Genomic DNA, 26370 nt, shown 5'->3' on the forward strand with positions numbered 1-26370 from the left:
TTAATATAAAATTTCTATAACTTGTACTAACATTTATCTTTTAAGAACTAGAAGTCTTTCTATCCATGGATTGCTTTAACAGAATGTTAATAATGTTAATGCCATCTTGTTGATTTATTGTTATAATAAACAAATACAGTACTTATGTACAGTATGTTGAATGTATATATCCGTCTTGTGTCTTATCTTTCCATTCCAACAATAATTTACAGAAAAATATGGCATATTTTATAGACTGTTTGAATTGCCATCTTTTTTCAGTGAAACAAATATATTTTTGTACATTCAACATCATTTGGGAGGGTCTTAGCTTTCATATGAGCCATTTCGGAAACCAATTGATTAATTAAAAGTCAGGTTATTAGCAATTGTTTCTACAAAATGGATAAGCGACAAGACTTTTGTCAGGGACTGTACTTGACATTCAGATTGAGGTGTACACTTTGTGCAGAAATCAAAGTCTTGTACCTGTTAAGTACTTGTTCACTACTGGTGTGACATTAAACCATATTAGTAAGCTATTGTGCAGCATTAATAAAACCACATCAACCACAACCAGTAAGGGGCCCCCAACCAGCTGCCCTTGCCCCAACGAGCAAAGGCTTGGCCACCGGAGCCAGCAGCACCCCCAACTATTCGTCATGTATAATTATGGCAGCATACCAAACAAACAAATAACAAAACAAAAAAGAAAGCCATTTGAATACTGCATTTATATTATCTCTCCCCCACACACGCACTACAATGGACTGTTCCACGACGACGGACAGAGTATCAGTCGCTTAGCTTCATTTAGCACCATTTAGCTTCGCTTAGCTCCGTTTAGCATCGCTTAGCTCCGCTTAGCTGTTCGTTAGCTTCACTTAGCTCTCCCGCGTTTTTCACGCCACTAAGCTCGCTATTTTTACGGCTCACTTGCTACTTTGCACGTCGGCTATCGTTTATTTCAAACACATGAGCGAATGTGCTCTCCATGAGAGTCAAAGTGCAGTGAGGGAGAAGTTGAGAACAGGCGGCTAATGCCTCTTTTAACTTCTTCTTCACACCGAACATAAAATACACGACAGCACACCCTGTGGCGAAACAATGCAGTACAGTTCCAATCAGTCATACAATAACACTCAACAGCTGGTTAACAGCATTTGCTAACGAAAAAAAAAAATTAAATATATTAGTGACACCACAAGCAATGACGAAGAATGTTTTTTTACGGAGTGTAAAGCTTTCAGTTAGCGGTTTAGCGAACGTACCTCCGGTGAACATTTCAAAATAAAAGCACGGCATGTTCATCATAAAAATACCGATTTCTGGAGTTAATCCCACATACTTCAGAATTAATATTATAATATGTAGAGTAAATACTACAGAATACAGATTTTACACTAAGAATAGCTTTCAAATGACACTCTTTATGACAAATATGATTGGCAATGAATAATTATTATAATTATTATACTGCTATTATATATAGTAGTATACCATAATAATAATGCTAGAATTTTTTTAAAGAACTGTTTTGAATAATGTTGGAAAGGCAAAGTCAGTGTTCTGAATCGGTTTACTTTCCATTCTTTTGCACTAGTAAATGCTATCAGCATTTAACCTCATTGTTTATTTGTGATTAATTATTGTTATTTACATGATTATTTGTACTTTAATAAAGAATTTAAGTGTTCCAAAATGGTTTTGTGAATTAATAAACATCAACAAAAATGTCATTGCAAAATTAGTTGTCACGTCATGGGGGAATTGTGCCACGTCATTTCCTGTTTTATTTTGAAGGCTTTATCCTTGTGTCTGTTAATTTGCCTTTCCTCTTGTCACCTAATCACCTATTGTTTTCACCTGTTCCCCATTACCTCTTGTGTATAAATAGTCTGCATCTCCCTTGTCTTGTGCCAAATTGTCTTACTACCCATGTTGGACACGTCGGCCTTGTTTCACAGTAATCGTAGTTGTCTAGATTTTATCCTCCATTGTGAGTGCTTTTTTTTTTACCTTTTGATCATAGTTATCCTGGCTTTTTCCTCCAATTGGAGCGTTTTATGTTTGTACTAAGGCTGTCAAACGATTAAAATTTTTAATCGAGTTAATTACAGATTAAAAATTGATTAATCATAATTAATCGCAATTAATCGCAATTCAAACCATCTATAAAATATGCCATATTTTTCTGTAAATTATTGTTGGAATGGAAAGATAAGGCACAAGATGGATATATACATTCAACATACGGTACATAAGGACTGTATTTGTTTATTATAACAAGAAATCAACAAGATGGCATTAACATTATTAACATTCTGTTAAAGCGATCCATGGATAGAAAGACTCGAAGTTCTTCAAAGAAAAATGTTAGTACAAGTTATAGAAATTTTATATTAAAACCCCTCTTAATGTTTTCATTTTAATAAAATTTGTAAAATTTTCAATCAAAAAATAAACTAGTAGCCCGCCATTGTTGATGTCAATAATTACTTACACAATGCTCATGGGTGCTGAAGCCTATAAAACCAGTCGCACCCAAGCGCCAGCAGAGGGGAACAAAACTCCAAAAAACACAATTAACAGGTGCACATTTCATTGTGCTGTCATTTTAATCTGTTTGAGCGGGGCATTTGTGCATGAATTGCATCAAATATTTTAACATGATTCATTTTAAAAATTAATTACCGCCCGTTAACGCAATAATTTTGACAGCCCTAATCTTTATTATTTAAAAAAAAACACAACAAAGAGTAAATGTTTACATTATCTTCAATTTTAATATAGCTTAAATTGAGATTTGGCATTTAGTATGTGAGGAAATGATGGAAAATAAAAATTAGGAGATGGAGGTTGGGGTTATAGCTGTTTTTGTTAACTTTTATTTTGCAAATCACTGAATGAATACAATTCTGAATGAAAATCAGTGTTTGTATGTGTTATATAAATAACTGACCAAAACAGTTTGTGAGCGTTTCATAACTGTACTGTCATTTAAATCTGTCTGAGCGGGCCATCTGCGTTAATTGCGTCAAATATTTTAACGTGATTAATTTTTAAAATTAATTAACGCCCGTTAACGCGATAATTTTGACAGCCCTAGGTTGTACTTTTCCTCCTTGTGGAGAGCCTTTTGTTTGAACGTTTGATTGTGTTTGTCCTGACTTTTTCCCTCCATTTGGAGCGCTTTATGTTGGTACTTTTCCTCATCCCCACATGTCAGCGGAAGAACCTCTGTTTTCTAAATAAGTTTTTGCCTGAAACTCCGCCAGCTGAGCCCGCCTCGTCATCTCGGCCTGACATTAGTGGAAAAAAAAAAAAAAAAAAAAAATGATTAGATTAGTCGACTAATCGTAAAAAGCGCTCTCATCTAGTGTGAATGAAATTGCACTTACTGAATGAACGCGCGCGCACGCACGCACGCAGCCGGATGTGTTTATGCACAGTCGGCATTAATGCTATCAGTAACGCATGAGCCCGCGGGCGAATAAAACCTTGAAAGTCGCATGTTTTGATTTCGCAAGCCCGGAGCTGACTTAAAGAACACACACATACGCACACACATACACAGAGGCTGACGGCGCAAGCATTATGTAACCAACAGCCGTGAGTTGCCGTGGGAACAGGGAAGAAGTGAGGCGGTGGGAGGTGGAGGGACTCAGGCCGGAGGAAAAGATGAGATTTGAATTCTTTTTTTTTTTAAAAAGAACATCTGGCCACCTTGGGTGCCATGGTAATAGGTAAACGGACTTACACTTAACGCTTTTCCGCCTTCAAGGCACTCAAAGCGCTTGGACACGATACGTCCTCATTTACCTACTGGTGACGCAGCATCAGGAGTAACGTGGGAGTCCGTATCGCGCTGAGGGATACTTAGACGAGGTCACCAGGGGATGGAATCTGCAACTGGGTTGGAAAATAACTACTCAACCAATGAGCCATGCCACCCCATGTATTATCACATCATACAAATACAAATAATTTCACTTGGAAATATTTAATTGCACGACAATACAGTGTATTGTATACGTCATTTGAATAATAATTAACTAAGTACCGTTAGCTAAGCTACGAACAAATGTTGAAATATTTTATTTAATTTGAGTGACTGGGAGATTTGGGGGGGGTGCTTAAAAAGGAAAATACCGTATTTTGCGAACTATAAGTCGCACCTCAGTATAAGTCGCACCAGCCATAAAATGCCCAACGAAACAAGTCGCACCGGAGTATAAATCGCATTTTGGGGGGGAATTTACCAGATAAAATCCAACACATAGAACAGATATGTCATCTTGAAAGGCACTTTAATATAAAAATACTAGGGTTGTTCTGATCATGTTTTTTTGCTCCCGATCCGATCCCGATCGTTTTAGTTTGAGTATCTGCCGATCCCGATATTTCCCAATCCGATTGTTTCTTTTTTTTTTTTTTTTTGCTCCCGATTCAATTCCAATCATTCCCGATAATTTTTCCCGATCATATACATTATGGCAATGCATTAAGAAAAAAAACGAATATATACATTCAACATACAGTACATAAGTACTGTATTTGTTTATTATGACAATAAATCCTCAAGATGGCATTTACATTATTAACATTCTTTCTGTGAGAGGGATCCACGGATAGATAGACTTGTGACTTTGTATATTGTGACTAAATATTGCCATCTAGTGTATTTGTTGAGCTTTCAGTAAATGATACTGTAGCCATGCCCAAATGCATGATGGGAAGTGGAACCATGGCTGTGCGTAGTGCTACCAATTGACATATCTTCAGCCTATTTCCACTTTCGCAACATTTGTCGCCTCGTCCCTTCTCTCACCCGCCATACCCCTTCCACCCATGTCTGTAATCTAATAACCTCCCGGCTCGATTATTGCAACTCACTGCTCTTCGGTCTCCCTAACAAGTCCCTCCAGAAACTGCAGCTCCTCCAGAACTCAGCAGCACGCCTCATCACACGAACCCCCGCAACACACCACATCACCCCCATCCTCCGTCAACTTCACTGGCTTCCCGTCAAACAAAGAATCAACTACAAGATCCTCATCATCACCTTCAAAATACTCCATGCCCTGGCCCCTCCCTACCTTTGCGATCTTCTCCGTCTAAACAATCCAACCCGTTCACTTCGCTCTACCACTATTCTTCCCCTCTCCGTCCCCCGTGTCTGCCTCTCCACCTTTGGTTCATGAGCTTTTAGTCATTGCGCCCCCCAGCTCTGGAACTCCCTACCCCTTGATCTCCGCAGCATATCTACTCTATCACTTTTCAAATCTAGACTGAAAATATACCTGTTCACTCTTTCTTACCCACCATAACCCCTAGCTGTCATATTTTTACTTCTTTTTATTGTGCTTTTGATTTTTTTTATCCTTTTAATACCTTTTTATCGTACTGTGATTCCATGTTTCTTGTAACGCGTCTTTGTGTGTTTGAAATGCGCTCTAGAAATAAAATTTATTATTATTATTATTATCTTCTCTGCGTTGGGAAATAAGGTGTTAAGAAAAAGATCAATTACTACCTTTCTTCCCCACATTGCTTACCACGATATTTCTAATCGTAGGGAGAGGGATTACAAGGCTTTAGCCAATTAAAAAAAGGCTCCAAAGGCTGCCAAAATTCACTCTACTCATTTTACGCTGCCTTTTATCTCTCTATATAGGTAAAACGGCGCCATTACAGATTGAGCGCGACAATGTGTGAGTGGGTCATGCAGCGCATGCATTAATTGCGTTAAATATTTTAACGTGATACATTTTTTAAAAAATTTATTACCGCCGTTATCGGAATAAATTTGATAACCCAACCTTAGGCCTAAACTAAAGACTCTGGATGAGTGTAACATATTATGTTTGTAACGTTAAATACAATTAGAAAACGATTTAATTAAAAAATATATATATATATATTTAAAAAAGGCATGGCCGATATTTTTTTGCCGATTCCGATACTTTGAAAATGACGCGATCGGACCCATCTCTAGTATAAAGCAATTCTGTATTGTGATATGCCATACATAAAATGATCGCTTCCACACACATCCAAGCGGTCCATTTCATTCAGGAGCATAAAACACCGCGTGAAATATAATTGCAAATTTCACATCACTTGCATTGACCATCATGATAACAAGAATAATCATGACAGTTGATCATGATAGAATGGATATAAAATCTCCGAAGCATTTTATTACCATGTTATACACTTACATAAGAACACCTGAGATAAGAAGCAAGCCACAAAGATGCGTGAAAGTGAAACAGTAACTAGAAAAGCCCCGCCAAAGTAATAACCAGAAATGAATGAACGCGTGCTATAGTAGCACAACTCGGAAACTGCATATTTCTTTTGAGAAAGTCATGGTCGGCTCTTCCGTGCGAGGGAGGATCACAGCAAAAGTTCTAAAAACGGTCAATAACCCCGCTCCCAAAGATACTCTGACGTCAGTACTGTGGCGCACACCAAAGTCTGTGGTTAGCTGTGATGCGGCTCGATAAAAAGTGGATGTGGTTGGCGGATGGGATAAACAACTGTGAGAGGATTTCCTGGGGAATCATAACTAAGTGATGGCTGGTCATTGCAAGCAAGACATTATCACAGGCGCTGACCTACATTTCTTAACTAATTTAGTCAAGGTGCTACCAGAAAGACCATGAAAATGGCAAATTGTGCAGCTATTCAACAAATAATCAATACAATACCCAACGGTATCATCTGCCATTTCCCCCCGAACCGGTCGGGCGAGTCTATTTGGTTCTGGTCACTGGGGAAACCGATGCCATGGAAAGACAGTCACCCGACCCGCCTTCCCTCCACTTCCCTCCCTCCTCCATGCGCTGGACAAACACAGATGACGGACCAAAGAAAATCTCCCATGCAGGCAGGACACCGAAACGGATGTACAAACACTCACAAGTCAATCCGAATACAAACAGAGCCGAGGTATTATCGACTAGGTTTGAAAGGCCCGAGTGGTCCTCTGACTCGTTGCATTGCCCGCTTCGTTTTCTCACTCCTTTCTGTGTCAGTGCTCCTGTTGCCTCGGGGATGGACTGCGTTTGGTTAGAGGACGTGCGGGGCAGTTGCTGTCGGAGAGTATCGAGAGGAGGAAATTGAGTGATAGTAAGGCATGACGGATGGTCAAGATGTCAGAAGACAGAATACTAGCTTGCGCACTACGACAAATTATGCGGAATTCCCTCAGTCGGCATCATGTATTCTTATTCCCCTTCTTGCCATTTACAGTGTATCACAAAAGTGAGTACACCCCTCGCATTTCTGCAGATATTTAAGTACAGTGGGGCAAATAAGTATTTAGGAAAGATGTCCGATCACATCATTTTCAAAGTATCGGAATCGGCAAAAAAATATCGAACATTCCTTTTTTTAATTTTTTATTTTTTTTTAATTAAAGCGTTTTCTAATTGTATTTAACGTTACAGAAATAATATGTTACACTCATCCAGAGTCTTTAGTTTTGGCTTAAAGTAGGGCTATCAAATTTATCGCGTTATCGGCGGTAATTAATTTTTTTTAAATTAAAGACGTTAAAGTTTTTAACGCAATCAACGCATGCGCTGCACGACCCACTCACGCATTGTCGCGTTCAATCTATAATGGTGCTGTTTTACCTATATATAGAGCTAAAAGGCAGCGTAAAATGAGTAGAGTGAATTTTGGCAGCCTTTGGAGCTTTTTTTTAATTTGCTAAAGCCTTACTATCCCCTCTCAACAATTAGAAATATCTTGGGAAGCAATGTGGGAAAGTAAGGTAGTAGTTGATCTTTTTCTTAACACCCTATGTTATTTCCCAACGCAGAGAAGATATATCAATTGGTGCCACTATGCACAGTCATGGTTGCACTTCCCATCATGCATTTGGGCAGAACAGTTAAATGGCTACAGTATCATTTACTGAAAGCTCAACAAATACACTAGATGGCAATATTTAGTCACAATATACAAAGTCACATTTATCCTTTAAGAATTACAAGTCTTTCTATCCGTGGATCCCTCTCACAGAAAGAATGTTAATAATTTAAATGCCATCTTGAGGATTTATTGTCATAATAAACAAATACAGTACTTATGTATTTTATTCATTGTTTTTCTTAATGCATTGCCAATGTATATGATCGGGAAAAATTATCGGGAATGATTGGAATTGAATCGAGAGCAAAAAAAAAAAAAAAGCAATCGGATCGGGAAATATCGGGATCGGCAGATACTCAAACTAAAACGATCGGGATCGGATCAGGAGCAAAAAGACATGATCGGAACAACCCTAGTATTTAGTCAACCACCAATTGTGCAAGTTCTCCTACTTGAAAAGATTAGGGGAAGCCTTTAATTGTCAACATGGGTAAACCTCAACCATGAGACAGAATGTGGAAAAAAAAAAAATCACAGTGTTTGATTTTTAAATAATTTATTTCCAAACTAGAGTGTAAAATAAGTATTTAGTCACCTACAAACAAGATTTCTTGCTGTCAAAGAGGTCTAACTTCTTCTAACGAGGTCTAACGAGGCTCCACCTGTATTAATGGCACCTGTTGCAACTCATTATCGGTATCAAAGACACCTGTCCATAACCTCAGTCAGTCACACTCCAAACTCCACTATGGCCAAGACCAAAGAGCTGTCGAAGGACACCAGAGACAAAATTGTAGACTGCATCAGGCTGGGAAGACTTAACCTGCAATAGGTAAAGCGCTTGGTGTGAAGAAATAACTGCGGGAGCAATTATTCGAAAATGGAAGATATACAAGACCACTGATTATCTCCCTCGATCTGGGGCTCCATCCAAGATCTCACCCCATGGCTTCAAAATGATAACAACAAAAGAAACCAAAAGAAAGATTAGACTCTCTTCTTTCATCGGGAAAAACAGTTAGTTCATATCTCTTTCCATTCTTTAGAAATCAGCATTAGAAAAAAAGCTTAGTTTGAGCAATGTCCAATGAAAAACGGAGAAATTGAGCTTTTTGTGAAAGCATACATTTCAAACATAACTTTGACTTTTAACACAGCTATTTTTTGCTTTAGTTACATCCCAAACATATGAATAATGTTTTCCTTTTACAAAATAAGATAAACAACAAGACAAATAGAGCTTTTGATTGGGGCTGTCAAAATTATCGCGTTAACGGGCGGTAATTAATTTTTCTAATTAATCACGGTAAAATATTTGACGCAATTAACGCACAAATGCCCCGCTCAAACAGATTAAAATGACAGCACAGTGAAAGGTGTAGTTGTTGTGTTTTTCGGAGTTTTGCTGCCCTCTGCTGGCGCTTGGGTGCGACTGATTTTATAGGCTTCAGCACCGATGAGCATTGTTTAAATAATTATTGACATCAACAATAACGGGCTACTAGTTTATTTTTTGATTGAAAATTTTACAAATTTTATTAAAACGAAAACATGAAGAGGGGTTTTAATATAAAATTTCTATAACTTGTACTAACATTTATCTTTTAAGAACTACAAGTCTTTCTGGATCGCTTTAACAGAATGTTAATAATGTTAATGCCATCTTGTTGATTTATTGTTATAATAAACAAATACAGTCCTTATGTACCGTATGTTGAATGTATATATTCATCTTGTCTTGTCTTTCCATTCCAAAAATAATTTACAGAAAAATATGGCATATTTTATAGATGGTTTGAATTGCGATTAATTGCGATTAATTACGATTAATTAATTTTTAAGCTGTAATTAACTCGATTAGAATTTTTTTTTTTTTTTTTAAATAAGATAAAGTTTTTTTGAGTGAAAGCAGTGAATTAGTCTTTTTTTTTTTTTTTAATTCTAGTTACATCTGAGATGCAATTGTTGGCTGTTTTCAACAATATACATCGAAAATAAAGACATTGATTGACTGAAAATGGTTCAAGATTAGATGAAATGTCTTGTTTTCTCATGTATATTTAAAATTGCTCTTCACCTAAAAATGTTTTATCCGATTACTCGATTAATCGATAGAATTTTCAGTCGATTACTCGATTACTAAAATATTCGATAGCTGCAACCCTACACTGTACATGCACCACGTTTAGCGTTCATAAAACTAGTTAGCTAACTCAATGCCACTCACTTCCCAATATTAACTTTCAATAGCCCCTGAAGAAATTCTTCCCCCTTTGCTGACCTCCTGCACCCGCAAAGGCACTTCAGGAAAAAGGTCGCCGCAGTCCCCGAGCCAAGGAAAAGGAACACTTCCTCTTGTCGACAAGTGGTTTTGAGTGTCATGTGCGGACTCCAGACGGCATGGGAAACATGACGCATGCGAGGCCTTCTCTCTCCATCTCTTTTCCCATCTCCAGCTGAACAAGACGCTAGAGAATAGCTAACATAGCGGCGCCGGCTCATGTGACACTCCCTTGCGCCTTTGGCCTACTTTGCGGCGCTGAAGCAATCTGTCCCTGCTCTAATATTATCCCCTTTCCGACCGCGACGCATCCCCGCCGCAACCTTTACCATCCCAATTTGCCGCTTCAAATTTGTCTCAATGGTAAAATATCAGTCTTTTGCTGTCTTGTTATTCCAAGAATCGAATTTACCTCTCGAAAGCAGGCCGTTCTAATGTATCAATACAGAAAAAATACCCCAAAAGTGATATATTGTACAACGTTATCGTTTTCTTGCATCACACATCCTAAAATACCTCGCAGTTCACTTTTATGGCTCACATGGAGTGTAATCATTACACCACTTCCTCTTCAGACACTTGCTTCATTATTCCGTGGTACAACGTGGACAAATACTATACACAATAAGATTACTGTGATGTAAGGCAATCCTTACACAATATCAATCAAAGGTCATGCTGACAACTGTGGATGCAATCTGGTTTAATCTTAATTTATGAATGTTTCAGCGCTAAAATGTGGGTCAAATTTGACATTTATAGGGCTGTGAATCACCAATTTCATGACGATATTACAAAGCCTGCCGCTATTCCATTCAAGGATTTCCCAGAATGTCTTAATATGACAATTGCTCACATTTCATTTAAAGCAATGAAAAATACAAAGCAATGTTGATGTTATTGACAATTTTGTTGCTGAAAAATGCCAAACTTCAGAATGACAACCATTCCTTTGAGCAAAACTAGAGGTGCACGATCATTATCGGTCCGATAATTATCGGTCCGATAATAGGAATTATGACGTCATCCCATTAAATCCAATAACATTGTAAATTATCGGGCGGCCCAATTCGGGCCTATTAATATTAATTTTGGGACGGTGTCGGTGGATTGGAATGTGTGCGTTTGTTTCCACTCCTGTTTACATACCTATATAATGTTATTGGATTTATTGGGATGACGTCATAATAATTTGTACATCATAGATATCATGTTTTTACATGATGATAAAAATCACGTAACTCCTGTTCATGTCATCATGAAAATTCTGGTTAGGTCAAAGGCAAATCTATGCTGAATCCACCACTAGTATTTTTTACCGACAGGTGTTCAAAAACTCAGGTGAATTTACATTGAAAAATTATATATATATATATATTATCGATTATCGTATCGGTATCGGCCTTAAGGAGCAGGAAGTTATCGATATCGGTATCGGTTTCAAAAAATGGATATCGTGCACCCCTAAGCAAAACGGTACATCGAAAAGAGTTGATCAATTTTATATGACTGTATGTACTGTATTTATCACGATAAGTTAGTTCTTTTAAACAAAGCCTCCAACTCAAAATGGATTGGACATTATGGCTGAACGACATTTGAAAAAAATGCACCAAAATGCATGTTATCTCATTTGCTCCCAAAAACGTATAAATATGTTCTATTTGTAATTGTTTCAGTGTCCCAAACACGTATTTATACGTTATTTACGTTGTTGTTTTTTTGTTTGTTTTTTTTTCTAAAAGGACATCTGTGGGTCATGATTCAATTTAGCTCCAAAGCACAAAGCTGAAAATCCATTTAAAAGCAATGGAACTGGCCACTGGAGTGCAGTAGCGCATTTGGTAAGACCCGCAAAACCGATTCAACAGCAACAAACGGCCAAGCCGCACAGCCGGGCGCCGGCGGAAGACGACCGAATGGTTGTCAGGCAGCAGTCAACCGAGCAGTACAACCGGTAGGACGCCCGGGATGCCGGCAACACGAACTTTCAACTGCATCCACAGATTTTTCTGTTGGGTTGAGATCTGGAGACTGGCTAGGCCACTCCAGGACCTTGAAATGCTTCTTACGAAGCCACTCCTTTGTTGCCCTGGCTGTGTGTTTGGGATCATTGTCATGCTGAAAGACCCAGCCACATCTCATCTTCAATGCCCTTGCTGATGGAAGGAGATTTTCACTCAAAATCTCTCGATACATGGCCCCATTCATTCTTTCCTTTACACAGATCAGTCGTCCTGGTCCCTTTGCAGAAAAACAGCCCCAAAGCATGATGTTTCCATCCCCATGCTTCACAGTGGGTATGGTGTTCTTCGGATGCAATTCAGTATTCTTACTCTTCCAAACACGAGAACCTGTATTTTTACCAAAAAGTTCTATTTTGGTTTCATCTGACCGTAACACATTCTCCCAGTCCTCTTCTGGATCGTCCAAATGCTCTCTAGCGAACTGCAGACAGGCCTGGACGTGTACTTTCTTCAGCAGGGGGACACGTCTGGCAGTGCAGGATTTGAGTCCCTGGCGGTGCATTGAGTTACTGATCGTAGCCTTTGTTACTGTGGTCCCAGCTCTCTGTAAGTCATTCACTAGGTCACCCCGTGTGGTTCTGGGATTTTTGCTCACCGTTCTTGTTATCATTTTGACGCCACGGGGTGAGATCTTGCATGGAGCCCCAGATCGAGGGAGATTATCAGTGGTCTTCTATGTCTTCCATTTTCTAATAATTGCTCCCACAGATGATTTCTTTACACCAAGCGTTTTACCTAATGCAGATTCAGTCTTCCCAGCCTGGTGCAGGCCTACAATTTTGTCTCTGGTGTCCTTCGACAGCTCTTTGGTCTTGAGCATAGTGGAGTTTGGAGTGTGACTGACTGAGGTTGTGGACAGGTGTCTTTTATACCGATAGTTAAAACAGGTGCCATTAATACAGGTAACGAGTGGAGCCTCGTTAGACCTCGTTAGAAGAAGTTAGACCTCTTTGACAGCCAGAAATCTTGCTTGTTTGTAGGTGACCAAATGCTTATTTTCCACTCTAATTTGGAAATAAATTCTGTAAAAATTAGGGTTGTTCCAATCATGTTTTTTTGCTCCCGATCCGATCCCGATCGTTTTAATTTGAGTATCTGCCAATCCCGATATTTCCCAATCCGATTGCTTTTTTTTTTTTTTTTTTTTTTTTTTTTTTTGCTCCCAATTCAATTCTAATCATTCCCGATAATTTTTCCCGATCATATACATTTTGGCAATGCATTAAGAAAAAAAATGAATAAAACTCGGACGAATATATACATTCAACATACAGTACATAAGTATTACATTTGTTTATTATATTGTTTATTAAATCCTCAAGATGGCATTTACATTCTTTCTGTGAGAGGGATCCACGGATAGAAAGACTTGTAATTCTTAAAGGATAAATGTGACTTTGTATATTGTGACTAAATATTGCCATCTAGTGTATTTGTTGAGCTTTCAGTAAATGATACTGTAGCCATTTAACTGTTCTGCCCAAATGCATGATGGGAAGTGCAGCCATGACTATGCGAAGTGGTACCAATTGATATATCTTCTCTAAGTTGGGAAATAACATAGTGTGTTCAGAAAAAGATCAATTACTACCTTTCTTCCCCACATTGCTTCCCACGATATTTCTAATTGTAGGGAGAGGGATTGTAAGGCTTTAGCCAATTAAAAAAAGGCTCCAAAGGCTGCCAAAATTCACTCTACTCCTTTTACGCTGCCTTTAAGCTCAATATATAGGTAAAACGGCGCCATTACAGATTGAACGCGGCAATGCGTGAGTGGGTCATGCAGCGCATGCGTTAAATGCGTTAAATATTTTAACGTAATAAATTTTACGATAATTTAATTACCGCCGTTAACGGGATAAATTTGATAACCCTACCTTAAGCCTAAACTAAAGACTCTGGATGAGTGTAACATATTATGTCTGTAACGTTAAATACAGTTAGAAAATGATTTAATTAAAAAATATATATATCTTAAAAAAAGGCATGTCCGATATTTTTTTGCCGATTCCGATACTTTGAAAATGACGTGATCGGGACATCGCTAGTAAAAATCAAACAATGTGATTTTCTGTTTTTTTTTTTTTTTTTCCACATTCTGTCTCTCATGGTTGACGTTTACTCATGTTGACAATTACAGGCCTCTCTAATAAGAACTTGGACAATTGGTGGTTGACTAAACTTATTTGCCGCACTGTACATGGCTGTCAATAGCAATGAGAGTGTTAATCAGGCGTACCTCAAAACCCAGTCGTCTTTGGTAACTTCCATCTCATGTTAATCAACATATTTTTGATGGAATCATGACTCAAGAGTCAACTGCTGAATTTGTTTATGAAACTTTCACAGCCAAGAAAGTTTGAGAGGGCTCCAGTTGGGCAGGGAAACACGCCAGAGAGATGATGAGGTCACTGTGAATAGCAAGCTGGGGAAAGTTGGCTCCGGATTGGAACAGGCCAAGCTCTGAACAAACACAACCCTGTGTCACTACTTTTATAGTGAGCGGGTGGGTAAACACATTTCATAATCAAAAGCGGCCTCGGGGCCAAAGCGCCGTGACCGATGACTCATTCGTTGTTTGCGCGTTTGACCGTCACAACAAAACAAGCAATCGGCGTTATTGTCCCTGTATCATGTTTTATCCCGCAACATTGTCCTAAACCTTCCTGTCCTCTCACTCCTTGTCTGCAACGGGGCCGCCTTCCCTTTAAAGCCGCTTCCCGCGTCACTTCCGTTGCTGCTCGGCTGTCATGTAAACACAAGCACACCCGGCTCGTATTGTATTCGCACGCAGACGCTCTCTCCCTCTCGCTGTCACATGGGAGGCGCTAATTATGACCACATAAAACCCAGCGGAAATGCAACTTTCACAGCTGGCTGTTCATATTGAGACACATCATGTTCATTTGTCGAAGAAAAAAAAAATGTCCCATTTAGACCAGTTATTCAGCAAAAATACACCGAATAGGCTACAAATAACCAGAGAAACAGCTGGGTGTAGTGACTCCTGGCTCATTTAGAACTGAATGAAACTGATCTATTTGTTGAAACAACGTGAGCGTAAACGACCGGCTGAGTGCACGCGGGGTGCGTGACGCACACGGGAAGGGCCTGTCTTTTGTAACGCGTGTGCTGAAAACAGGCAAACAGGATCATGCAAAGGCCATGTTGTCAGTGGCGCCTCCAGAAATTTTTCATAGGGGTGGCCAGATGGGGCCACTTAAAATCTTGGGGTGGCCAAAACTAAAAGCCGTAATTTCAGGTTTTCACTATATTATTGCAGTAAAAAGGTCAGGGGAAAACTATCAGAAAGACTTAAGGACATGGCTACTGATATACTTTGGTGTATTGTGTAATATTTGATGTTACTAATGATTTAATGTGCATAGTCCATAACTGTCCAGTCAACATTTTGAGTTCCACAACAATTCTGTTTTATTGTGTTATGTATATATTAGGCATAAGGCGTACATTTAACTAGGGCTGTCAAACGAATAAAAATTTTAATCGAGTTAATCACAGCTTAAAAATTAATTAATCGTAATTAATCGCAATTAATCGCAATTCAAATCATCTCTAAAATATGCCATATTTTTCTGTAAATTATTGTTGGAATGGAAAGATAAGACAAGACGGATATATACATTCAACATACTGTACATAAGTACTGTTTTTGTTTATCATAACAATAAATCCACAAGATGGCATTAACATTATTAACATTCTTTCTGTGAAAGGGATCCACGCATAGAAAGATTTGTAATTCTTAAAGGATAAATGTGAGTTTGTATATTGTGACTAGGGCTGTCAAACGATTAAAATTTTTAATCGAGTTAATTACAGCTTAAACATTAATTAATCGTAATTAATCGCAATTAATCGCAATTCAAATCATCTATAAAATATGCCATATTTTTCTGTAAATTATTGTTGGAATGGAAAGATAAGACACAAGACGGATATATACATTCAACATACGGTACACAAGGACTGTATTTGTTTATTATAACAATAAATCAACAAGATGGCATTAAAATTATTAACATTCTGTTAAAGCGATCCATGGATAGAAAGACTTGTAGTTCTTAAAAGATAAATGTTAGTACAAGTTATAGAAATTTTATTATTAAAACCCCTCTTAATGTTTTCGTTTTAATAAAATTTGTAAAATTTTCAATCAAAAAATAAACTAGTAGCCCGTCATTATTGATGTAAATAATTACTTACACAATGCTCATGGGTGCTGAAGCCTATAAAATCAGTCGCACCCAAGCGCCAGCAGAGGGCGGCAAAACTCCATAAAACACAATTAACAAGTGGGCATTTCACTCTACTGACATTTAAATCTGTCTGAGCTGGACATGTGCGTTAATTGCGTCAAATATTTTAACGTGATAAATAAAAAATATTGATTACCGCCCGTTAACGCGATAATTTTGACACCCCTAATTAAAACCCCTCTTAATGTTTTCGTTTTAATAAAATTTGTAAAATTTTCAATCAAAAAATAAACTAGTAGCCTGCCATTGTTGATGTCAATAATTACTTAGACAATGCTCATGGGTGATAAAGCCTATAAAATCAGTCGCACCTAAGTGCCAGCAGAGGGCGGCAAAACTCCATAAAACACAACACAAGTGAGCGTTTCACTGTACTGTCATTTAAATCTGTCTGAGCGGGGCATCTGCGTTAATTGCGTCAAATATTTTAACGTGATTAATTTAAAAAATTAATTACCGTCCGTTAACATAATAATTTTGACAGCCCTAGTTTAAAGTGGCATTGTCATGGTTTGTTTTGAAAGTGTTTGAATTTAATTTAATCAATTTGGGTGGATATGCTGCGCTCTAGTCTGCCCAATTTCCCCAGCTGCTCCCTGTTAAGACCAACATAAGCTGAGTTTTTGTTTGAGCTATTTTTTTTCTTTTTATGCATTTTTAATTTAGTTTAAAAGTACATATAGCCGTTTATTTGTGGGAATATGTGTTTGCACTATTTCTTAAGAGATTTTTTAAAAAGTTGGCATTTTATAGCATTTAAGCTAGCTGACTTTTGTTATGTAAGTTTGCCAATTGTTCTTTTGTTGTCCATATATCCTCATTTATTCATTTGTTTATACTGTTTGAGGCGCAGGTCAGGTATTTTATTTTTTTATGTTCCTTATCCGATTACTCGATTATTCGAACTAACTAGTTAATCGATTAATCGACTACTAAAATAATCGATAGCTGCAGCCCTAAATGATAATAAATAATAATAACACTATTAATTAAATAGATAATAACCAAATAACCCTCTCTGAGTTCTTCACAGAAAAAGGCCAGGAAATAAATAACACTATTGAGAAAAAAAAATTTCAAAATGCTCTCTGGTATTGTTCAGGGGGCCGGCCCAAATGTGGAGGCGGGCCGTAGTTTGGGGACCCCTGCCCTTCACACTCATTTGCTAACAGAATAGCATTGTACTTCGACATATTTACAAAAAGTAAACGCTAACTGCACGGTTTCTTTGCTTTTAACCAAGAATCGAGACTGTTTTACGTCCATATCTATGAACAATTCGGGGATTTAAGCATTTATTCACAAGTAATTCTGCCAGAAAAGCTCTGTTTGTGTCAGGCAGCCGCTAGCCTCATTCGCTAACAGAGTAGCATTATACTTCGACATATTTACGTAAAATAAACGCTAACCGCAGTTTCTTTGCTTTTAACCAATAATCGAGACTGTTTTACGTCCATATCTATGAAGAATTCGGGGATTTAAACATTTATTCACAAGAATTTTCACCAGGAAAGCTGTTTATGTCAGGCATCCGCTAGCCTCATTCGCTAACAGAGTAGCATTGTACTTCGACATATTTACATAAAATTAACGCTACCTGCACGGTTTCTTAGCTTTTAACCAAGAATCGAGACTGTTTTACGTCCATATCTATGAAGAATTCGGGGATTTAAACATTTAGTCACAAGAATTGTTCTGTTTATGTTAGGCGGCCGCTAGCTTCATACACTACAACGATATAACTAACTATACAACTGTATCATGACAATAAAGGGCTATTCTATTCTATAATAAGTTGTGATTGCATATAGAATTTATTTATAATCTATTTATAAATTCTTTATAATTGATTTAGCATGTTTTCCTCAAGTATTAAGCTTCTGATGTGAAAACTGAGTGATTTCTTAGCTGTTGAAAAACATTTAAGTTGCTATTTTGGGCAAAAACTTATATGTTAAATATTGCTATTGATCCTGAAAATATAGGTGATTATCTTTGCATTTGGTGATTTTTGTGTATCTTGTGTAAAATCTGAGAATTTTATAGCCATTTTCAGTTTTATTATACCGATATAACAATAATTAATCGAGATTTTATAAGCGAATGACTTTGCGAATTTTTGTTGCCGCTGCTCATGGAGACTCATGTGTGGCTAATTTATGTGCCTGTTTTGGTTTTAGGTCGGTAGCAGCTTTGGTTTTGAAAATATTGGAACTTGAAGTTTTTGAAAATAGGACCCCTACGCCCCGTGTCATGTCAATATTTTATGAAGTCTATGGCTCAGGCATTGTGTGTCTCAATAGAAATTGCTACAGGTAGCACTTCTGATATGGACTCTTCCATCCTAACAGCTCTAGGTGGAATCCATTTTACATTAGATTAGAAATAAATTTGCTTCCTAAGGGTGACAGATTTATCAGTCACGGAGGCAAACACTGCAGGATTAACGTGGGTTAATACCTCGGGATTATTGCACATTTTATTGTCATGCGAGGCTCACTGCTCGGACTCGTTTGGCCACATTTTGTTACTATGTTTACGAGAGGGTTCTTCTAACACATGTGTGCCATTCCAGGCATATTTTTCGAGCTTATTGCAAAAAAACTGAAATAACACGAAACTGTGCGTTTGTACTTTTAAGAAAGAAACGGCATTGATTAAAAAAAAAGAAATAGGAAGGCGAACAGCTTGACTAGTTCCTCATTTCAAGTCATGTTTGAATAATGGCGTTTCGAGGCTTGTCGCTGCGGTTTGTTGACACAAGTGAGAAAAAAATGTGGCAGCTTCTGGATGCCATCTGAATGACTCCACAACAACCAAAATCACCATAAATTGAATAGTAATGCTGTGAATTGGATTGAGTTTATCACTAGTAGACGTCCAATTCATTTGAAGTGGAAGGGTGGCAGCGAATGAACGTTCGTTCATTCGCTGCCACCCTCCCACTTCAAACGGATTGGACGTCTATGGCCGTCGGTGGCAGCCAATGCTAGTCAATGAGGTAATTTTGAGCCATTAAAGATCATTTTCCATTTGATTTTGGGGTATTTTATGGGTCACTTCCTGTTTATTTTGAGTTACAGAACAGGAAATGACCTGGGAATCACCCAAATGAATAGGCAGTGACTCAAACTCAACTGGAAATTGACCTGTAATTACCCTAAAATGAACAGCAAGTGCCCCGAAAATCGGACCGAATGACTGTGAATGCTCTAGTTTTGAATGGATTGGGCGTCGAGCACCGTCAATGGCAACCTTAGAGTTAACTGAGACTCTATTATGGTGGGATATTTTGGTAGCAACTTGTTGGTTCATTTTAATTAATTTTTTTAGAGATTGATACCTTCTTAAAACGATATCTCAATTCTTGGCAGGAGCATATCGATAACCTTTTGGGATACAAAGTATCATGATATATCACCATTTCGATATTTTGTCAATCCCCTACTCTTTAAGTACAATTGACAGTGTGCAACCCGCGGCTCCAGAGCCACATGTGGCTCTTGTCTAATGAATTTAAACTGGGCTGAAATCCAATGCCAATCATTTACATTTCACGCAAGGGCTTAAGTTTGCATAGGGACGATAGGGAGATAACACGAGCAACTTTTTAGGATGCTCAAATTGTCCCCTCCAACTTTTAAGCAACCTTATTTCATTATATAAAGAGTTCAAATATATACCGTAATTTCGCACTATAAGGCGCACCTGACTATAAGCCGCCACCCACCAAATTTGACACAAAAACGACATTTGTTCATTCATAAACCGCACTGGACTATATACCGCAGCTATCCTCGCTGTAATATGGGATATTTACACCAAAATATATCAACCGGTGTTCTGCCAAGATCTGCTACATCGGCGAAACGTCCTACATTAGTCGAATTTGGCACTCAAAGTACTACCGTGCGCTCTAAACATGTTTTTTTTAGATGCATACAGGCATAACGTACTAAAAAAATGCCTTACGAAAATACTTAAATGTAGTTATATCAAATAAGGACGTTTTAAATACACTATGTGACTAATGTGGTTAACTGCTTCAAAGCATCTACACAAAAAAACACAATGGTTAAAAGTATGCGAGGGTAATACATGCAAAAAGTATTTTTGAGGCAATGAAGGGTTCTAAAAAACGGAATAAAACAAAAATAGTGAGTACTCGCCGCCTCTAACCGACTTGCGCATGCGTGCGGATGCTTGCGCAAGCGCGCTGAGCAATGTGTAGGACGTTTCGCCGCGTAGTAAGGAATGGCTGAACACCGGTAACAGCGGCATCATAAGACTGTCATAAGACCAAATTAACCACCATGAAGTTTGAACCAATTAGCTCCAAAGCTTTATTGATTCAAGATGCTTCATTTGGCCATCATTGTTCTCTTGAGGGAGACAGTCAACCTCTTCTGCCAGCTGCTTTCAACGATGTTATGATCCAGCATGCCTCCTAGCATGCATTGCAGCGCTAAAGATGTAAATAACAAATCAAAATTAATGTTCTGTGCTAATTATTTCTTCAGTTACTAAGGGTGTAACGGTACATGTATTTGTATTGAACCGTTTCGGTACGTGGTGCTCGGTTCGGGACGGAGGCGTACCGAACGAGTTTGTAACGTAATGTAACTAGTGCTGCAACGGTTAATCGATTAATTTGAGTATTCGATTAGAAGAAAATATTCAAATTAAATTTTGTTGCTTCGAGTATTCATCTAAAGTGGCGTTGTAATGGTTTATTTTGAAAGTGTTTGTATATAGTTTTATTGATGAGGGTGGATATATTGCCCTCTGGTCTGCCTCTTTTCACATGGCTGAATCCAACTGCTCCCTGTTAAGACCAACGTAAGTTTTTGTTCGAGCTAATGTTTTTAATGCATTCTTAATTTAGTTTATAGGCATATTTAGCCGTTTTTTGTGGGAATATGTGTCTGAACTATTTGTTAAGAGCATTGTAAAGAAAAAAAAACTTTAGCATTTTATAGCATTTAAGCTAGCGGACTTTTTCTGTGTAAGTTAGCCAATTATTCTTTTGCTGTACATAGATACTCATTTTTAAAAAACTTTTTTCTACCGTTTGAGGCTCAACCCAGGTATTTTAAATTTTCATATTCCTTATCAGATTACTCGATTATTCGAGCTAACTAGTCCATCGATTAATCGACTACTAAAATATTCGATAGCTGCAGACCTAAATGTAACCCTTACTTTTCGAGGCTGTGAGTCAATCGGGTTACAGTTTCTTTGTGTAGATTATATTTACGCCGTCTTCTCTACTGTAATGAGGACCAACACGGTAGGACAGTATAACCCAGAAACGTCAACGGCACGACAACGTGGCCGCCGTGAGAACGCAGTGAAACGCGGGCGTTAAAGTCAATCAGCCAATGCACACTAGTCGCAGTGCGGCCGCGTGTTAGACGCGTCCCAGAAGCGACTCAACACGATGCACGCGAAAAGAACGGCAGAGTTTATTATTTGGCGTGAGGCGCGACCCTCCTGCGTCACTACTACTACCGGTAGCTAGGAGCGGGCACACCGGTCGGTTTTCAAACTATGCAATCGTAACCCACTTTTTGAGTCCATCAGATCTCTTGAGTGGTAGCTCGGGGCACAGTTGACTTGTCTTTGTTGATTTACTGCTGTCTTCTCTGCCACAATAATAACCAACACGGCCCTGTGTTCAATACAAAACCCTCCTACCACAACAAAACAAGTAGGAACTAATATTCACATAGGAACTAAAGTTATACAACATAAAATATACAATGTAAATTTAAATAAAATAAATTGAAATGAGCTAAAACACCTGTAATTAAATAATAAGAATAATACACAGATCTTGCTCACACATTTAAATTTATTAATTTCTGTGTGGCGCTTTAACTTGAGAAAATCCACCAATAAAACTTTTGAAAACCGTTCATAAGAAAAAAAAAATTATTGAGGCATTTCATTTGTAAAATACATGTTAAAATCTTTGTCATTAGGGCCCGAGCACTAGACGTGCGAAGGCCCTATTGTTTTGCAAAGGATTATTATTATTATTATTATTATTATTATTATTATTATTAGGGCCCGAGCACTAGGCGTGCGAAGGCCCTATTGTAATGCAAAGGATTATTATTATTATTATTATTATTATTATTATTCTTCTTTCTTCATGGCAAATGAAAATGGCCAATTTGGAGGCCTGAACATGCACGAAAAGTCACCAAAATTTGCACATACGTGCAGATTCGCGTAAAATTTGATAATCTTGCGTCGTTTTGAAAAAATTTCAAAAAATGGCTCAGTGGCGCCCCCTTGACCCTTAAAATTTTCAAAAAGGCCTCTCCTCTCAGGTTTTCAACGTAGAGCGATGAAATTTGGGGAGTAGATACCTTATGCCTAACTGTTCAAAAAAGCCTCTTGCACCCATATTCCAAATCCGACAGGAAATCGGATATTTTGGATCAAATGTGAAATTTTTTCGGTTCACAGTTGGAGTTTACGTTTGGAGGCCTGAACATGCACGAAAACTCACCAAAATTTGCACATACATGCAACTTTGCGTAAATTTTGATAATCTACAAAAAAATTTAACAAAATCGCTCAGTGGCGCCCCCTTGAAATTTTCAAAAAGGCCTTTCCTATTAGGTTTTTTCAACGTAGAATGATGAAATTTGGTGAGTCGATACATTGCGTAAAACTGCTCCAAAAAGTCTCTTGCACCTATATTCCAAATCCAACAGGAAGTCGGAAATTTTGGATCAAATGCGAAATTTTATCGATTTACATTTGAGACCTTGTCGCTGAAGAAAATAGTTGGATCGTCTTCAAAATTGGTCAGACTATACAGGAGACATATGAGATCTTAAGTTTTCAAAATGGTGAGTTTTCATCCAAGGGTCTGGCCTGGGTGTAGTCCCAAAGTTGGCCATTTTTGGGCAAAACACCAAATTCAGAAAATGATTAAAAACTCCGTGATACAACGTTCAATCTTTTTCATTTCTAGCAAGTATATGAGATATCCCAGCCTGAACACGACTGCATTTAAATTTTACCCATTAGGCTTGGCGCCCCCTAGTGGGAACAGGAAATGGCCTTCTTTACGAGACAGGCTCCTCCTCCAAGGGAAAAAAATCTATTGACCTCAAACCTGTTTCAGGGGAGCCTCAAGACGTGTTCAGGTGCCTAATGAAAAATATTGAGGTTTTGTAGAAGCGGAGAGGTACAAACTGGAAGTGAAAATGACCGTCAACAATTTGTCTCGCCAAAAACTTTGAACAATCATAACTCGGCAGATATACAACATATCTGCGCCAAACTTCCCGTGTTTGTTGAGAGTCATACCCTGAAGGTTCGTGTAAGGGTCATTTGCATCAACTCTACAGTGCCAACTAGTGGCGACAGAAAGAAGTTTTAAAAAAGGCCTTTCCTATTGGGTTTTTCCAACATAGAGTGAGGAAATTTGGGGAGTTGATACCTTGTGCAAAACTGCTCCAAAAAGTCTCTTGCACCCATTTTCCAAATCCAACAGGAAATCGGGTATTTTGGATCAAATGTGAAATTTTTATCGGTTAACAGTAGGAGTTTACATTTGGAGGCTTGAACATGCACGAAAACTCACAAAAATTTCGACATACATGCGGCTTTGCATAACGTTCAATAATCTTGCAACGTTACGAAAAAATGTAACAAAATGGCTCAGTGGCGCCCCCTTGAAATTTTCAAAAAGATCTCTCCATTTAGGTTTTTTCAACGTAGATGGATGAAATTCGGAGAGTCAATACCTTGTACAAAACTGCTCCAAAAAGTCTCTTGCATGCGTATTCCAAACCCAACAGGAAATCGGGTATTTTGGATTGAATGTGAATTTTTTATCGATTTACAGTGTGCACATTTTACACCTTGGCACCTAGGGAATTAGTTTGATCATTCTCAAAATTGGCGAGACTGTTCATGAGGCATATGAAATCTTAAGTTATCAAAATGGTGTGTTTTCATTCACGGGCCTGACCTGGGCGGGGTGCCAAAGTCGGCCATTTTTTCGCCAAAACACCGAATTCGGAAAATGACTGATAACTCCCTCATACAACGTTCAATCTATTTTAAATCTGCCATGTGTGTGAGGTATACCAGCCTGAGCACGACTGGATTGAAAATTTACCATTTGTGCCTGGCGCCTCCTAGTGGGAACAGGAAATGCCCTTTTTTACGGTGACACACTCCTCCTCCAAGGGAAAAAATTAATCGACCTCAAACCTGCATAAGGGAAGCCTTAAGACCTGTCTTCAGGTGCCTGATGAAAAATATTGAAGTTTCGTTGAAGCGGAGGGGTCCAAACAGGAAAGTGAAAATGACTGTCAATAATTTTTCTCTCCAAAAATTTTGAACAGTCATAACTCGGCAGATATACAACATATCTGCGGCAAACTTCCCGTGCTTGTTGAGAGTCATACCCTGAAGGGCCTTGTAGGGGTCATTTGCATCAAACCTACAGCGCCAACTAGTGGCAATAGAAAGTCACTCGTTTTTCCAATACATGTTCAGTTCTTTTCAGGTTGGTCATTGTAGTTTCAAGACCTATTAAAATACTTATTTACGGCCCATGTCCACGTGTCTCTGTCTGTTGCCGTGACGACCCTTTGTTCGCCATTTAAAGGAAATATTTTTTTTCAGAGACTCAGGCAGCTTATAGAGCCACAGTATTTGGCACACTTGGTCGAATTGGCCGAGTTAGAAGATTAATTTTGGGTTTTGAATAAGGGCTTGGCTGCACAGCTCAGTAGTGGCTCCTTTTTTGTAGTACTCTCTCCAATAGGGGTTTTTATCTCTTGGGTGTGGGAATGTAAATAGGCGACTTTCGAGCATGTTAGGTTCTAATGAGATAATTAGAGAGGAGGATCTGCCACCAGCCTGACCTGCACACAGTCCGAGTTGCGTGACGTCCGAGTTGCGCTAGATTGCGAGGGCCCGTTCAGTCCTGCTTGCAGGCCTAGTTATTATTATTCTTCTTTCTTCATGGCAAATGAAAATGGCCAATTTGGAGGCCTGAACATGCACGAAAAGTCACCAAAATTTGCACATACGTGCAGATTCGCGTAAAATTTGATAATCTAGCGTCGTTTTGAAAAAATTTCAAAAAATGGCTCAGTGGCGCCCCCTTGACCCTTAAAATTTTCAAAAAGGCCTCTCCTCTCAGGTTTTCAACGTAGAGCGATGAAATTTGGGGAGTAGATACCTTATGCCTAACTGTTCAAAAAAGCCTCTTGCACCCATATTCCAAATCCGACAGGAAATCGGATATTTTGGATCAAATGTGAAATTTTTTCGGTTCACAGTTGGAGTTTACGTTTGGAGGCCTGAACATGCACGAAAACTCACCAAAATTTGCACATACATGCAACTTTGCGTAAATTTTGATAATCTACAAAAAAATTTAACAAAATCGCTCAGTGGCGCCCCCTTGAAATTTTCAAAAAGGCCTGTCCTATTAGGTTTTTTCAACGTAGAATGATGAAATTTGGTGAGTCGATACATTGTGTAAAACTGCTCCAAAAAGTCTCTTGCACCCATATTCCAAACCCAACAGGAAGCCGGAAATTTTGGATCAAATGTGAAATTTTATCGATTTACATTTGAGACCTTGTCGCTGAAGAAAATAGTTGGATCGTCTTCAAAATTGGTCAGACTATTCAGGAGACATATGAGATCTTAAGTTTTCAAAATGGTGAGTTTTCACTCAAGGGTCTGACCTGGGCGTGGTCCCAAAGTCAGCCATTTTTGGGCAAAATACCAAATTCAGAATATGATTAAAAACTCGGTGATACAACGTTCAATCTTTTTCATTTCTAGCATGTATATGAGATATCCCAGCCTGAACACGACTGCATTGAAATATTACCCATTAGGCCTGGCGCCCCCTAGTGGAAACAGG

At 38.4% G+C, this 26370-nt stretch overlaps 1 protein-coding gene and 1 long non-coding RNA gene across 5 annotated transcripts in view; one reads left to right on the forward strand and one right to left on the reverse strand.

Annotated features, from left to right (window-relative positions):
• The window catches only part of mkln1 (muskelin 1, intracellular mediator containing kelch motifs), a 233566-nt gene that overhangs the window by 161371 nt on the left and 45825 nt on the right, over positions 1-26370 (forward strand). The window contains exon 1 of one of the 4 annotated variants that reach the window (XM_057855277.1): positions 8574-8698. The exons of the other annotated variants lie outside the window; for them this stretch is intronic. The gene's annotated coding sequence lies outside the window, so the exon portion shown is untranslated. Of the gene's footprint in view, positions 1-8573; positions 8699-26370 lie in introns of those variants that run through there. 4 annotated transcript variants of the gene reach the window in all.
• LOC130928586 (uncharacterized) overlaps positions 1-26370 on the reverse strand; it is a 68008-nt gene that overhangs the window by 33276 nt on the left and 8362 nt on the right. Inside the window, exon 2 of the long non-coding RNA XR_009066718.1 lies at positions 6908-20919. This is a non-coding gene — a long non-coding RNA (uncharacterized LOC130928586). The remainder of the gene's footprint in view (positions 1-6907; positions 20920-26370) is intronic.

Source organism: Corythoichthys intestinalis, chromosome 13 (genome assembly GCF_030265065.1).
Source record: "Corythoichthys intestinalis isolate RoL2023-P3 chromosome 13, ASM3026506v1, whole genome shotgun sequence".
Classification (NCBI taxonomy): Eukaryota; Metazoa; Chordata; class Actinopteri; order Syngnathiformes; family Syngnathidae; genus Corythoichthys; species Corythoichthys intestinalis.